The sequence below is a fragment of the Hetaerina americana genome, unplaced genomic scaffold (genome assembly GCF_022747635.1).
Source record: "Hetaerina americana unplaced genomic scaffold, ioHetAmer1.1.p SCAF_1, whole genome shotgun sequence".
Lineage (NCBI taxonomy): Eukaryota > Metazoa > Arthropoda > Insecta > Odonata > Calopterygidae > Hetaerina > Hetaerina americana.
In genome coordinates this window covers 77486630-77503009 of record NW_027286069.1, presented here as the reverse complement: position 1 = coordinate 77503009, position 16380 = coordinate 77486630, and positions in this window count along the sequence as shown.

Below are 16380 nucleotides of genomic sequence, written 5' to 3'. Positions count from 1 at the left end.
GTCTGAATTTATCCATTTAATGGCCAAAACATCAAAAAGATATTCCTACCAAAAAGACTATCAAGAAACTGGACTAAATTTATAAAATCATGTTGATATAAAATTAAATTTTTATGGTCAGAATTAACAATATTCTAATTTTACTAACCAAATCTTCTTGTATGTCTTTTGAAGTACACGCATTCTTTTTATCCACATTATCATTTGCAGCCGTCTTCATGGCTTGGACCATTATTTATTTTTGGTTTTCCCAACATTTTCAAGAAATAATTTCTAAGTAGCTATACAGACCACAAATGATAAAAACTTTAAGCTTTTTTTCCACCTGAAATATATTTTTAAAAATTAACAACATTAAAATTGAAAAAATTAAGAACAAGAAATATTGTTAAAGTTAATTTAGTTTAATTTACCGATACTTCAGGACAAATAAGACAATTTATCATGTTCAAAATTTGATATTAGGAATATTTCTTCTTTCTACATCAGCAAATGGTTATTGTTATTTTGGATCTTCACCACATAATTTCAGGAATAGGGTTGGCGCAGTAATTAATATAATTCCTTCCCACCCTGAGGACATGAATTTGAGCCCTTGTGCGTGACAGAAGTTTTTCATGGTATCCCTACTTTGGTATCATGTGGAGTGCACTCCTACCTTGTGAAGTGTAGTGGAGCACGTCCTACCTTAGATTGGGCATTACATTTGGGATCCCTTGGCACCTTTCATAATTAGAGAAGGCCTAATTTAGATGCCAGGTTTCCCTCCTCCTTTTCTCATTTCTCTCAAAAACTACCTATCCCCAATTATCCATCCAGCTTTTTCATTCTTTTAAATTTTTCTTAACCCGAGATTTTAACAGAACCTTTGATTGTAAGTTAAAATAATTAATCATTATTATGATTGCTCGTAATTAATTTCAGCCTATATCAGGCATAAGAAAAGGTTTGATTTACTTCAATTAGTTGATTTTTATAACTTTTGGTTAATAAAGAGCAATAAATCTCTGTTAAGTTTGGGCAGTACCCTTGCTCTCCCCCTCTCTAATAAAACTAGGCCTCCATATTCGACCTAGTGTGCAAACACGACGTTACTGGTCGAAGGGGCCAATTGGACTGGATCAAATCCTCATAGAAATACATATATAAGGTTAAGCAGAGGTAGAGGGATTGTTCTTTCCGCAATGGTTTCCGAAGGTGGCAAACGAAGCCAAAGGACGCCACACCTTACTCCCGCCGCTCTCCAATACCCTCGGGCTCCTACCAAAGATATTTCCCTTCCTCATTTTTCCTTTTTTTCCCCACCTCATCTCACCTTTTTATTTATATTTCATCACAAATAGTTCCTCCAACTCTGACGTCATTTTTGAACCAGCGAATGAATTATCATCAGTGGTAAAAGATCTACGTCTGCCAGTTCATACTCTGGACTCCGGATGGCGAGCTCACCCCGTCAACTGATAGCAGAGCGTGGTTATATCATAAAGGTGAGTCATAGAATTATCGATTTTATAGAGGAGAAAAGCTTGGATAAATAATTTTTCCGATAAGGAAGAGGCCACAGGTTTCAGGCAACGCTTGCGCCGAAGGGGCATTTAATGACACATATTCAAGGTTAAGGGAGAACGTCCAAGGAGACATACCCCCGCAATAGGAACGGAACCCGAGTGAGAAACTAGCTACTCTAAAAGAAATGAATATTTTGTCATGTCGGCAGTCAGGCGGGAGTTGAACTTTACCGCAGACCGAGATAAAATTGCAGTGGGGTATTTGGAGTCATTAAAATGTCTTGGAGGCTATTTTGGTATAGACGAGCAAACTAGTCTGAAAAATCCTCCCAGAAGGTTTTTAACGGAGGAGTAGTTTTTTTATGGGAGGCGACCGACAGCAAAGGTTATTTGCGCCCTTAGAGATGGATAAGAAAGGAAGGGTTGAGAGAAATCCTTTAGCGTTGGCATTCGTATACTCTTGTCGAAAGGCGCCAAGGGGTCCGCAGTCAAACGTGCCATCCGACAGACGTCGTACTCTCTCAAATTGCTCTCCCTAAAGCACGTCAAGTAGGGATTGGGATACCACCGAAAAATATTTCTTGTCTCCAGCACCCGGCCCTCTCGGTGGGAAGCCTGTACTTTAGCCACCGCAACATCACGATCCCCCATATAACGGAAAGTGCATGAATGGTTTAGGACTAATAACTTTACCAACACAATTTTGTTCGAGGATGAGTTGAGAGAGATACTAATTTCCGACCAAGTTACGGAGTGTGTTTGAAGGGAGATGGGTTCAATGGAAATCAAAGGCCCTGAGAAGGCATTGCAGAGTACGCCTCATTAAAAAGGAAGATGAACGGGATGCTCCGTGATTAGGGGAAGGCGATATACGGGGCTTGTCCAGCGTGAACATTCACTCCGACTATTTATTGCAACCGACGAGTACGCCGAGAAATTGCGTGAATTGTTCAGGTGGGGGCTTAGGTCTCGCGGGAAAGAGCCAAGAATTTGCTGAGGCGCACCAAGTCACCTGGGGCGAGATGGTAGATCCACATTTCCGTCATAGGAGTTAGGGACCAACCCCCAACGAGTGATTAACGACATACCGCATCTTAAATTATGTCTCATATTTGAAGAGTCAACATCATGAGTAAAAGTCCCATTCTCCCCAATGCGAGAACACGCTTGCGCGTCGTGTCTAAAAATTCAAATTTGACCACTGTTTAATTATTTACTAAAATGTGTAAAAAAGTAAAAATAGAATTCATGGCATGGAGGAAAAATTAGATTAAAGTATAAATGGTTTTGCAGTCCTATTTCAATAACTGCTACTGTGGCTATGGAGTCCTACTGTGCGCGGGAAGGAGGAATGCAGGTACGAGTTCTCTACCCAGCCTCGTAGTTCTGTACCCAGTCCCATATCCAAACCCCCTTCCATTGTTTTCTCGTTCTCACATGTTAAGGAAATGCGTTCGCCGAATCGGCGAAGTACAAAAAGGAGTTGGCATCGGGAGAAGACGAGTGGTGAAATTTTACCCCCACTCACCAGCAAATAGCAGAGAAGAAAGCGGCGGGGAGGGGACAGCGGGATATGAAGATCATTGAATATGGCCCAATCCCGCATTAATCAAACTTGGCCTCCAGATTCGACCTAGTTCACGACAAAGCGAGGTTACCGGTCGAAAGGTCCACGTAGGCTAGGTCAAAAGCCTCAAGGATATACTTGGAGCAGCACGAGCAGAGGTCAGGGGGCTTATTCTTTCTGTAATGGTTGGAGGCAGAAAACGAAGTCTAAGGATTCGACGCGTCCACCCCGCCGTCGCTCTTAAACGCCCTCAGACTCGTACCAAAGATATTATTCCTCTGTTTCCTTCTCCCATTTGTCACCTCATTCCATTTTGACTTTTTGAAAGTATATCTTCCTACCTGGTGTAATTTTCGAATCATTAAATAAATTATCACCAGTGGTAAATATTATGTGACTTCTAGCTTCTATGACTGACACCTGACTCAGAGCTCACATCTCATGTCACATGTCATGCTCACCAACAGAGGTGACCCTCTTAAATGCTGCTACAGTTTTAGGAACTTGAAGGTAGGCACTTAATTCTAGCTTTCCATACCCCTTGGTTTTAGATCACTAGTCTACTTCCACTGTACCACCTTACTTAGAGTCCAAAAATAATCATATGAATAGGTACGATATAATCAACTAAAAAAGATACAGTTACAAATTATTGATGACCATACCTGAAGCTGTTCTAAGGTGGAAGAAGTGGCAATGTCACATATTTAAGCTGAGGCCCTGACCAGTTTTGCTACTCTTAGGAATCATACAAGTTTGGTCACCTCTGTTGCTTTCAGCTATAATTGGCTTAAAAAGCTGAAGTTGCTTTTGTATGAGTAAGTTTTAAATTATCATAACCTTACTTAAGCTCATATTTGCATCAAAAGTATGGTAGATATTAATTAAATATTCCTATTGGTAATTTGTGTTAGTAGAATGCTAAGAAAACCATTGCCTTGTTACAAAGTATCATGCAGTATGCGACTAGTTAATGCGCTGAATTAGTGAATTGAAAAAAGTTGATATCTTTTTCATTCAAAAATATTCATTAATAAGTGCTTAAAAAATTCTAACATCATCAATTCCAATCAAATATATATTTTAAGTGATTTAAGCAGATGTGATTCCATTATGCCATGGATTACTGAATATAAAACGAATTTCTAAAACTAATAATTTTATCCTCCATGGACTATGATCTTGAGAGGGCAGAGGGGTTTGCATGTTCAATGGTTCCCTAGAACCTTTCCGGTAGGGGCAACAGTAATTGTTCTGGTAGGGTCACCCATTTCAGAATGGTCAAATGTTCAAATGGAGCCAGATGACTGGTAGTCCCAGTTGCTCAGTAATACATCTGCTAAGGTGTCTGACTTTAGTGGAGTGACCATTTTAGTGATGACATCACATTAAAAACACTATTGAAGAAGGCAACTGGAAATGCACAAACTCAATGCTATGAATCTCATGATAGCATGGACAGGAACAAAGTGGCAGACGCATAATCCTGGCAACTGTGGATATTTGGCCCACTGGGCCAGTTACCATCTCCTCCAACAGAGGTGGCCTCCATGGATGTCATCACAGAAATCCTTGCACAGCTGAGCTGAAAACAATGGAAATAAAGATTCAGAGAGAACTGCAATAGTTAGGATAGGGAGGACATAGAAAGTTGGGGCAAATATAAAAACAATAATGCTAGAAAACATTTAGGATAAAATGAAGACAGGAGATTAAGGTATGTTAAATTTATTTCAGCTGAGATTGAGAAACGGGGGTTCAATGGAGTGATTGAATAATTCATAATTAGTACTGATGAGGGTCAATTGGGGTGGCATGGTCACAGTACTGAATGGTAAACGGGGATCGAGATGGTGCGGGGGCTAACGTACTGGCTTCCCACCCTGAGGGCGCGGGTTCAAATCCCGGCGGTGTTGAATATTTTTCAGAGGTATCTCGATCCCTACTTGAGGTGCTTTATGGAGGGCACTTTGAGTGAGTACGCCGTCCGTCGGATGGGACGTTAAACTGTGGACCCCTTGGCGCCTTTCGTAAAGAGTAGGCTAATGCCGATGCCGGGTTTCTCTCCACCCTTCATCCTTTCCTATCCATCCCCTATGGCGCAAATGACCTTAGCTGTCGGTCGCCTCCCCTCAAAACTACTACTACTACTGAATGGTAAACAATGTAAAAGGGATATTAACAGTGGAGAAAGTGAATGATATAATTCTATTGAAAGGGGTAAAAGTGGACCCAACCAATCTAGTGGTAATCTAGGTGTACACTCTGACAAGAAGTAATTGGTGAGGAAAATGTTGACAGGTTGCATTATCAATTGGAAGAAATAATTTAGAATGCAATGGAAAGGAAGTACATAATAGTACAGCAGGTAAATGGAGAGATGGGAGACAGGAATGAGAGTGTGGTTTAGGACTTAGAAATGAGCTTGGAGAGACACAAATCAAGTTCTGTGGAAGGAGTTTTGAAGTAACAACACACCAGCCAACGCACACCTGGTTCAAACATTATCACACATCTAAGTACACAGAAAATCCTAAAATCCTAGGAGGAACAGGTAGGTACCAGTTAGGTGATACCCTGGTTAAACATGGATTAAGGAGCAGTATCATCAACTCACACAACTGCCTGGGGATTGATGAAAATTTGCCACATGATTTAACTGATGTGAAATTCAATCTGAAAATCATAATGATGAAGAGGAGTAGGAGGATGCAAAAGTAGAATGTATAAGTTTCAACACAAGTAAAATGGAGAGAGTAGCAAGAAAAACTAAATAAATGAGGATAGGGGAGTGAAAACAGTTGGGATAAGGTGATTGGATCCTAAGAATAGGATAGAAAGAACAGCAAAGGGAACAATTTAAATGGTAAAGACTAAGAGAATAAAGAAGCAATGGATCATAGGAGAGATGATTAAGAGAATAGATGAAAAAAGTAAGTTGATGAATTTAATATGGCAGAATTATGTATAGAGAACCAAATAATAAACTTAAGCAAGATATTAGTTGATTGAAGGAAAATTGCCAGAAATATCAGTGCAAAGATATTTAAACATTTCAGAGACAATGAAAAGTAAAGGCACTCAACGAGATTATCAGAATTGTTAAGATGTAGCAAGGTAAAAACTGTACCAGCTATCGGAGATAGAACAATGAAGTTATTGATACAATCAAAAGAGGTTCAGGGAAGATTGAAAAAAAGTGTAAAAAAGTTTTATAGTATGTACAGACTTTAGATTGACCATTTTAGAAATAGAAAGGAAATGTAAGATAGGAAGGGATAGCTTGGGTCTAGAAATACTAGATACTGAGGCAGAAAAATTGGGAGAAAAAGTCAAATAAGTTAGTAAGGATAGATAATATTTGCATAGAATTACTAAAGTGTTTGGCCAAATATGGAAGGATGGAATTATTTGAACTAATAGGCAGTTGAAGATACATTTGGTTAGAAGAATTCAATATATTAATATTGGCCCTTCTCCTGAAAAGGAGCAATGCAGTAGTATATGAGGACTAATGGGAAATAGGGTTTAATTTCACTTGCAATAAAGGGAGTTCTGAGAACCATGAATTGAAGGCTACAAAACCAGTGGAAGCCGGCATGACAAAGAGGCCTACTTGAAATACAAAAGAGATTATTATAATTTAGTTAGGTGTGCAAAAAATAATGCTTACAAGGATTTTATATTGAATGCAAAAAATAAACAAAAGGCAGCATGGAGTGTAATCAATCAAGAAGTTGGTCATGGTAATGGAAAAGAAAATCTTCCTTTCACCCCAGATGCTGTAAATAATTTTTTCTTAAAAGCTGTTGAAGACAATTTGTTCTCTCGAAAAGTTGATGCTGCCAATATTGGTAATATGCTGCAAAATCTTCCTCCGAATAATTTAAATTTTAAATGGAATTTTGTTACTCCACTTGATATTATATCGACTGTTAAAAAATTTAAAAAATCCAACAGTAAGGATGTTTATGGTCTTTCTAACTCCCTAATAAAGGACATTATTGTGCTCATTGCGGAACCATTAGCAATGTTAGTCAATTTATGTTTTGAGACAGGAGATTTTCCAACAGCTCTAAAATATTCCAAAACAGTACCTGTCTATAAGAAAGGTGATAAAGATGATTTAGCTAACTACCACCCCATTTCCATAGTCCCCGTTTTTGGTAAAATTTTTGAAGCTATTATGAAAGATCAAATATGTAATTTTTTTGAGTTAAATAATCTCTTTTCCAAATCCCAGTACGGCTTTCGATCTGGGAAATCTACAATTTTGGCAGTAGAGTCCATAGTTAATTATGTCATTAATGCATTTGAAGAAAAGGAATCAGTCTCAGTGACACTATGTGATCTTAGTAAGGCCTTCGACTGTGTTAATCATTCAATATTACTAACAAAGCTAGAATATTATGGTATTAAGGGAGTTGCACTGAAACTAATGAAGTCATATTTGGATGATCGCCACCAATTGGTTGAACTTGATGGCTGTCGGTCTGCAGCTCTTAAAGTAAAATGTGGTGTACCACAGGGCTCTGTGCTTGGCCCAGTACTTTTCATTATCATGATTAATGATTTGCCCTGTAATATGAAACCTAGATCTGTTTTATATGCTGATGACACTACTTTTGTACAAAAGTGTCAACATCCAGAAGATGCAAAGTTACGATCTAGCCCTACCCAAAAACAGGCTAAGGAATGGTTTGATGTTAATCATTTACAATTAAATACTAACAAAACTCAGCATATTGTGTGCAGTCTTAAATCAAAAACAACTAATATTGAAACTGCTAAAATACTAGGAATTTATATTGATACAAAACTTAATTGGGAGACTCACATCAGTCAGACCTGTAATAAACTTAGTAAAGCTGTTTATATGTTAAGAAAGCTCAACTTTATCATTTCAAATGAGTATCGTTTAACACTTTACCATGCCTTCTTTCAATGTCATTTGAATTATGGTGTTGAGTTATGGGGTCATTCCCCTCATGTTAAACAAATTTTGCTACTGCAAAAGAGAGCTATTCGCTCTCTTGCTAATATACCACCACGTGATTCCTGCAAACCTTTTTTTATTAGGTATAGAATCATGACTGTATTTTGTTTGTATATCTTTAAGGCTCTGATTCATGTGAAAGTTAATCTAGAAACTTACCAATTAAGATCCAACCTCCATAACTATTCCACAAGAGGTAAATCGAATCTAAATACTACTTATTGTAGATTGTCATCAACTTACAACACATTTCACAATATGAACATACGACTGTATAACTATCTGCCTACTCAGTTGAAATCAGATGGTATCCAGAGTTTCAAGAATAGGGTATATACCTGGTTACTTGCTCACCCACTTTACTCATTGGATGAATTCTTTTGTGACAATCTTCATCACATTTAAGAACTTATGTTTATATATTAAGTAATATTATGATTGACGACATTTAATATGGTTGTACCATTTTTAAAATGAATAAGGTATTATTATTATTATTATTATTATAAAACACTGTAAACAGCAAACTAGAAGACTTGTTAGAATTTAGAAAGGGGGAAGGAGCACATTATGAAATCATAGTGATGAGAATATAAGTACAAAGGATCATTGAATTGAGTCTGCATGTATTTGTGCTTCATTGCTTTTGATTGGGCATTAAATTGCATAGAAAGGTCATAGAAACACTGGGAATACAGGAGTGGACTGGATAAATAGGAAACCTATTCAAGCATATATGTGATCCAGATGGCACAAGTATGGGTATCAGAGGGAGTATTGGGATGGACAGTGATAAGACAGTGATATAGAGAAGTAAGACTGGTTGCTCATTATAATTAGTTCTTCTACATACTGAGAAATGTCAAGAATGGTATGTAAGGGCTTGAACTGATGATAAAAGTGGGTGGCAAGATGAATAAACCATTGAGATTTACAGGTGATTGAGTAGTATTTAGTCAATTAGCCAGGAGAAAGATGTGGGATGAAAATTGACCATAAGAAAATCAAAGTAATTATATTGTTGAGAAGCAGGAAATCAAAGCTCAATTTTTAGGTAGGAAGGAGTAAACTACATCTGGTGGAGCAGTATTTAGGAGGAAAATTGGCAATTAATTGGGGACATTAGAAGGATTGCATTGACAAAGGTAACATTTACAAGAAGAAGAGAAATGATGACTGGTACACTATTAAAGATATGAAGATTATTAAAGATTATTACTTTAATATGTAGCATAGTATTTCCTTTTTGAGGCAGGAGGATGAGTATACATTGAAGGCTCATGAGATGTGGTTTTGATGAAAAATGCAGAAAATTAGTAGGCTAGCAAGATAATGAAGAAGGATGATTTTTAAAATATGATGTGAGGGGAAAAAGTTGCTAGGCAAAAGCCAAAGAGGCACAAAAGATAAGCGGAGGAGGGATTGCATAGTAGTGGGATGTTAAAGGCTGTGATAGAAGGGAGAATGTTAGGTAAGCAGGTTAGAGGAAGGATGAGAGTAGGCATTTTGGAGAGCATGAATGCAGGTTTAAATTGTGAAGAAATGAAAAAGAAAAATAATGTAGGGCAAGTAAAGAAAATTCCTTATGATACATAAAAGTAAAAATCATTAGGGACTGCCCTAAACCTAAATTCATTCATAGAATACAAGGTACATAGAATCATGCATAGAATCAATTTAATTTTAGCTTATTTTAATAATTCTAATCACCATAAACTTATATGTTGAAATTAAATTATTAACTTGGTGATTCAACACACTTTATTTAGAACAAGACCCAGGTTTTGACATTGAACGTCATCATCAAGTGGTCCTCTCTGAAGCCAACTTAGTAGATATACCTTCTGTGTGGGTGAGAGAGGGTTGGTCAGAGAGGGAGGATAAGGGAGGGTGGAGGGGTAAAAAGTTTAAAATATGGTTGGGAGGAAAACAGACATCTCTTTCATTGTTTTGACGCAAGTGGTTTGAATGGGATGGAGAGAATCTTGGATATTGTGAGGCAAGCACATGTTTGTTAATCAGGATGGCATTGTTGACAAAGTGCACTATCATTTCTATTAATTCTAGGGCATCTTCTCTTTCCTGTTTTGCTGAGGTACAAGATGGGTATTCAAACATAGACAATGATTGATATGAAGTACATTGAAACATGTCTTAAAAACTACCTCTGTAAGTTGACCACATTCTAAAGTGACGATTTTTCATAGGCTTTACTTCATACTCAATGAAACCCTATGCTGAGAGAACCTTTTTTAAAGGATCACCTTGCAAAATGTCTGCAATAAGAAATATTCCAGCCATTGATGAGGTAAAAAATAATAACTAAATCTTTTTCTCCCATAGGATTTCTTGCCCTCATATTGGTTGCTGAATTTGTTAATTTGGTTTGACAGTTTGACTGGAGAATACTATTCTAAATATTAATGAAAAATGAACTTGATTGGAAAGACAGAGGAATGATTTTAAAGTTATAGTAGATAAAGAAAATTGAAATTGATATCAATGTATGAAGGAAATTAGCAAAAATAAACAGAGACATGTGCCAAGGCTGTCCCCTATCCCCCTTTCTATTTAATGTATTCATCGATGAAGTAATTACATGAAGGAAAGGAAGGGCTAAAGGTATTAAAGTCAACGGAATAATTAAGGGCTTCCAGTTTCCTGATGATATAGAATTAATTGCAGACTCTGAAAAGGATGTGAATAAGTTGCTCAAAATACTATCCAGAGACCTAGAAAATTTGCAATTGAAAATAAACAAGAAGACCAAGAAAATGGTAACAGAATAGAGAAAAGAAATTGTCAAAACTGTTATAAATAAGGTATCACTATCTTTGATCAGATTAAAAATTTTTGGTACCTAGTTAATATTATGAATAACAAAAATAAAAGTGACACTGAGATTAAGACAAGAATAGCCTTGGCAAAGCAAGTATTTCAAAACAATAAGAATTTACTAGTCAATAGCCATATAAGAATAGAAACCAGAAAAAAATTCATCAAAACGTTTGTTTGGAGTGTATTGTCATATGGATGCAAGACATGGAAAATCAGAAATTTTGTAAAAAAGCTTGAGGCAATGTAAACATGAACTTGGAGGAAACTAACTAAAACAAGCTGGGTAGAAAGAGCCCTTTCTGTGAGAGGATAAGGAAGGAGTACCAGAAGGCAAAGGAAACGTTTATAAGCAAGTACAGGGAGAAGGGTACAGTAAAAAAAAAGATGGGAACATATCAAGAAAGGGATATTATATGCTGAAAACAAAATCACTTTAAAGGCAAAGAACAAGGAAGCCATGGGTTACAGATGAAGTGATTAGGAAGATAAATGAGAGAAGGGAATTGAATAATGTAAACTCAGAATTGGGTAGATGGGCATACAAATGGATGAACATTAAACTGGTTCAAGAAACAGAGTGAAAAGAGTGTGGATGATGGAGATGTAGTGTGAGAAAATGGAGATTTTGCAGTGGAGAGGGGAAAAGTGTGCATTACAAAGGAAAGCGAAAGCACTTTTAGGAAATAAAAAACAGAAATCTGTATGAAGTTTCTAAATTATTGCAGGAAAATTATTGGGCTAGTAAATTTTCTAGAGAGATTGAAATAATACATTGAAGATCTATGCAGTAAAATCAACAAGTTTAGGCATAGAAAGGGATGATGATGTTAGGAAGGGCTTTTCAAGGAATGAAATAAGAAAAGCCCATAGGGATAAATAATATCACTACTGAATTATTCAATGGCTTAGAAAAACATTGATGGATGAGCTTTTATAGTTTAATTCGTAGAATTTATGAAGGAGGATTTTGGCCAAAAGGCAGTTCACAACCCAAAAAAGGGAACAGTAGCCATTTGTGAGCATTATAGAAAAATAAGATTGATTTTGGATGCAGCCAAGGTAGTAAATTATCCATACTTTTTTACTATCATCATTAAAAAGATGGAGAGGAGAACAAATAAATGTGTACTCATTAAATAATATGATCAGTTTGGGTTCAGGAATGGGAGAGGTCTGCATGATGCCATAGCAATAATGAAATCACTGATCAAAAGAACTATACATTTGTACAATATGCAATTGTATTGATTTACTTCATGGATTTTGAGAAGGTATTCACCAGAGTAAATTGAATACAATTAATAAATGTATTACTAAAGATGCAAAAGAAACTATTGGAACCGTTGACGGAAAAAGGACCAGGAAACCAAGGATCACGGATGAGATGATTGCAAAGATGAATGAGAGGAGAAAATGGAAGAATGTAAGCACAGAGTTAGGTCAAATGAAGAACAAAGAGCTAAATAATAAAATGAGATGGGCAACAAATAAAGTAAAAGAAGCATGGTGGAAAATGCAGTGCGAGGATATGGAAAGTTTGCAGAGGAAGGGTGAAATTGGTGCGCTCTACAGCAAGGTTAAATCACTGTCGAAAAGTAAGAAGGGAAGATCTATGCTAACAGTTAGAGATAGGGCAGGTAAGATAATAGTTGACGCAGGAAAGATCCTAGAGAGATGGAAGGAATATATAATAGAACTCTATAGTAAAGAACTTAGGCCAACAAAGTTAAGCATAGAAAAGGAACATGATGTAGAGGAAGATAGCTTAGGTCCAGGTATACTCGACGATGAGATAGGAAGGGCATTTAGGGAGATGAAGCTAAATAAGGCCGTGGGGGTGGATAAAATTCCTAAGGAACTACTGAAATGTTTAGGCAAATGTGTGAGGATGGGGCTATATGGGCTGATTGGTAGTATCTATGAGGAAGGAATCTGGCCGGAAGACTTTGTGAGATCAGTTTAGTTCCTATTCCGAAAAAGGTAAATGCTACATCATGTGAGGACTACAGGACGATAAGTTTGATATCCCACACAGCTAAAGTTGTTCTCAGGATCATCAACAAAATTTATTCCAAATAGGAGCAGGATAGGAATGTTGGATGGGATGAAGGGAGGAAGGAAGTACTCAGAGATGAAAAGGGACTTCCAGTAAAATATGTTGCTGGATTGTGTTTTGTTTTGTTGGGAGTCACAAAATATTTATTTGGTAGTTTTTGTCCATCCAAAAACCTACCTTAACCAGTAGATTACGTTATAATAATAATTACAGAAGACTGGTGCAGGTTGGAGGAATAGGCCAAATATCAACATTCTCTACATGAGTCCTCAGATGTGCATGACAGATGGAGCATCAGGATGAGAAGCGTTAAGAAGAGTGTAAGGCATGGTTATCTCCTTTGATGCATGCTTTTCAACATAAACAATGATGAAAGAGTAAAAGACGACATGGAAATTGCTGGAGATACAAATGAAATTTAATAATCTTGTGGAGAATCTGTAATATCAGACTTATGGATGATAAAGCTTTGTTTAATTAGTCAGCCAAAGGTTTAAAATCATTGCTGAGTACATTAGAAAATTAGTGTGGATAGGTATGGGATGAGAATAAATGTAAATGTAAAATAGAGTATGCAATTTTTAAGAAAGAGAAAGGCTAAGATAAACTTTTAAATAGGAGGAAAAAAACTAGAGCCAGTGTAGCAGTTTACCTATATTGGAAGAGTTGTGGACCATAATGGTCAAAGTAATAGGGGCATATGGCAAAGAATTGCATTATGCAAAGGAGCTTTCACAAAGAGGAAGGAAATAATGACATGGATGTTGAGTAAGTATGTTTAGGAAAGACTTATTAAAACTTTGACATGGAGTATGGTTTTGTATGGTGTCATAGTGGACTGAAAGTAAAACAAACAAGGAACTACTAGGTATGATAGTTTGAGAACACAACATACAGATTCACTAAGTAGGCATAGCAGAAGTTATGGAATGACTAAATTATTGAGAGGTTCTTGAATCCTAATTAGTACCTGCAAACATTTGATAGTAACAAAGGTTTAGAATACAGTGGTGGACAATGGGAGAGATGGTAGTGATGTAGGAGGCTAGAGTTTAGGAACAAGGAATGACCCAGGGGGGAAAGCAATAGAGTTTTGCAGGAGATAGGATTTAATCATAGCAAACACTTAGTTGAAAAACCATAATAAATGTATGTGTTCATGCAGAATTCCTAGTAATTTAGAGAGATGTCAGTTAGACTATACTATAATGAGATTCAGATTTGGGAAGAGCATAATAAAATCACAGTTTTTCACCTCACCAACCCTATCCCTGAAATGATGTGGATGAAATCCAAAATGCCCTTAAGAATTAATGATGTGGATGGATGAAATATTTCCCAATATTAGGTTCTAAGAATGATAAATTTGTTGAGTATTTAAAACTTTAACTAAATTAATTTTAATTAATAAATGATAGCTAATTAATAAAGGTTTTATTAGCTCAGTGTCAGTTCCCATTCCAAAGAAAAGGGAAGGCCCACGTATTGAAATTAACCCAGAGGTCGGTTTGGTAGGCGATTGTAGAGTTCACCCAGTACTAAGCCCAACAGCATATGAAATTCACACATCAGGGTAGGGGGCCAGTTCCTTTCCCTGTGCCGGTAATGGTTTCTCAGGAATCTGGTATCCAAAAAATCACACAGCTATACAAACTTATTGTCCTGTAGTCCTCACATGATGTAGCCTTTACCTTTTTTGGAATGGGAACTAAAACTGATCTCACAAAGTCCTCCGGCCAGATTCCTTCCACATACATACTACAAATCAGTCCATATAGCCTCTTCCTCCCACATTTGCCTAAACATTTCAGTGGTTCCTTAGGAATTTTATCCACCCCCACGGCCTTATTTAGCTTCATCTCCCTAAATGCCCTTCCTATCTCATCGTCGAGTATACCTGGACCTAAGCTATCTTCCTCTACATCATGTTCCTTTTCTATGCTTAACTTTGTTGGTCTAAGTTCTTTACTATAGAGTTCTTTTATATATTCCTTCCATCTCTCTTGGATCTTTCGTGTGTCAACTATTATCTTACCCACCTTATCTCTAACTGTTAGCATAGATCTACCTTTCTTACTTCCCGATAAAGATTTAACTTTGCTGTACAGCGCACCAATTTCACCCTTCCTCTACAAACTTTCCATGTCCTCACACTGCGTATTCCACCATGCTTCCCTTGCCCTATATGTTGCCCGCCTCAATTTATTGTTCAACTCTTTGTACTTCATTTTGCCTAACTCCGTGTGTACATTCTTCCAATTTCTCCTCTCATCTATCTTTGTAATCATCTCATCCACGATCCTTGGTTTCCTAGTCCTTTTCACGTTAATGGTTCCAATAGTGGCTTTTGCGGCTTTAGACAACCCTTCCTTGATACTTTCCCATTTTTCTTTTATAGTACTCAGCTCTTTGCCGTCCTTCATGATTTCCTCTACAGCCTGTTGGTATTCTTTCCTTTTCAATCCATTTAATGCTTCTACATTCCATTTTCTAACCAGCCGCCCCTGCCTTATCTTTTTGAAACAGACGCTACATTTCATAACAACTAAATTGTGGTTAGAGTCCAAATCAGCTCCCAGGAAGCTGTGGGAATTTATTACACTGTTCTAAACCTGTGTCTAACCAGAATATAATCAAGCTGATACCTTTCTAAGTCACCTGGCATTTTCCAAGTATACCTGCGACTTTTAGGGTGTCTAAACCAAGTGTTGGTGATAACTAACCCCTTTCTGCAGGAGATCTCCTGCAGAACTCAACTGCTTTCTCCCCGCAGTCATTCCTCGTGCCTAAACCATAGCCCACCTCATAGCCATCTCATCCCTTGCCTAACGTTACATTCCAATCCCCCATCACTATCAAATGTTTCCCTGATGGAACACCTGCGATTATGCCCTCTAATTGATCGTATATCCTATCGACCTCTTCCTCCATATGGTTGCTCGGTGGCATGTATACCTGAATAATAACCAATTTCGTTGGTTCTGCTTTTATCTCTACTAGTAGTATTCTATCCGTTACCTGCTTTATGTTGACAAGGTTTTACCTACCTCTTCAATTAATACTATGGCAACACCTCGTTGGCTCTCGTCCCTGCTACTGTATATTATCCTCTAATTATCACTGCAGTAATCCTCACCATCCTTCCATCTCACCTCCCATAGAGCTAAAATAACTAATTTTCCCCTTTCCATCTCTCGCTTAAACTTCTCCAATTTCCCTGTCCACATCATTGTCCTAACATTCCATGTTCCTATTCTAACTAACTTGGTCTTCTTCTCCTGTGTCTTCTGTCCTGCTGCTGCTGGTTTTCCCTTGCAAGGGTTTCGTGGGATGATGACCGCGGAAGCCTTGTCTCCCCCGCTGCTGGGCATGGCACACGGCTGATTGGGCTGAGCCCCGTAGTTGCCAGGACACA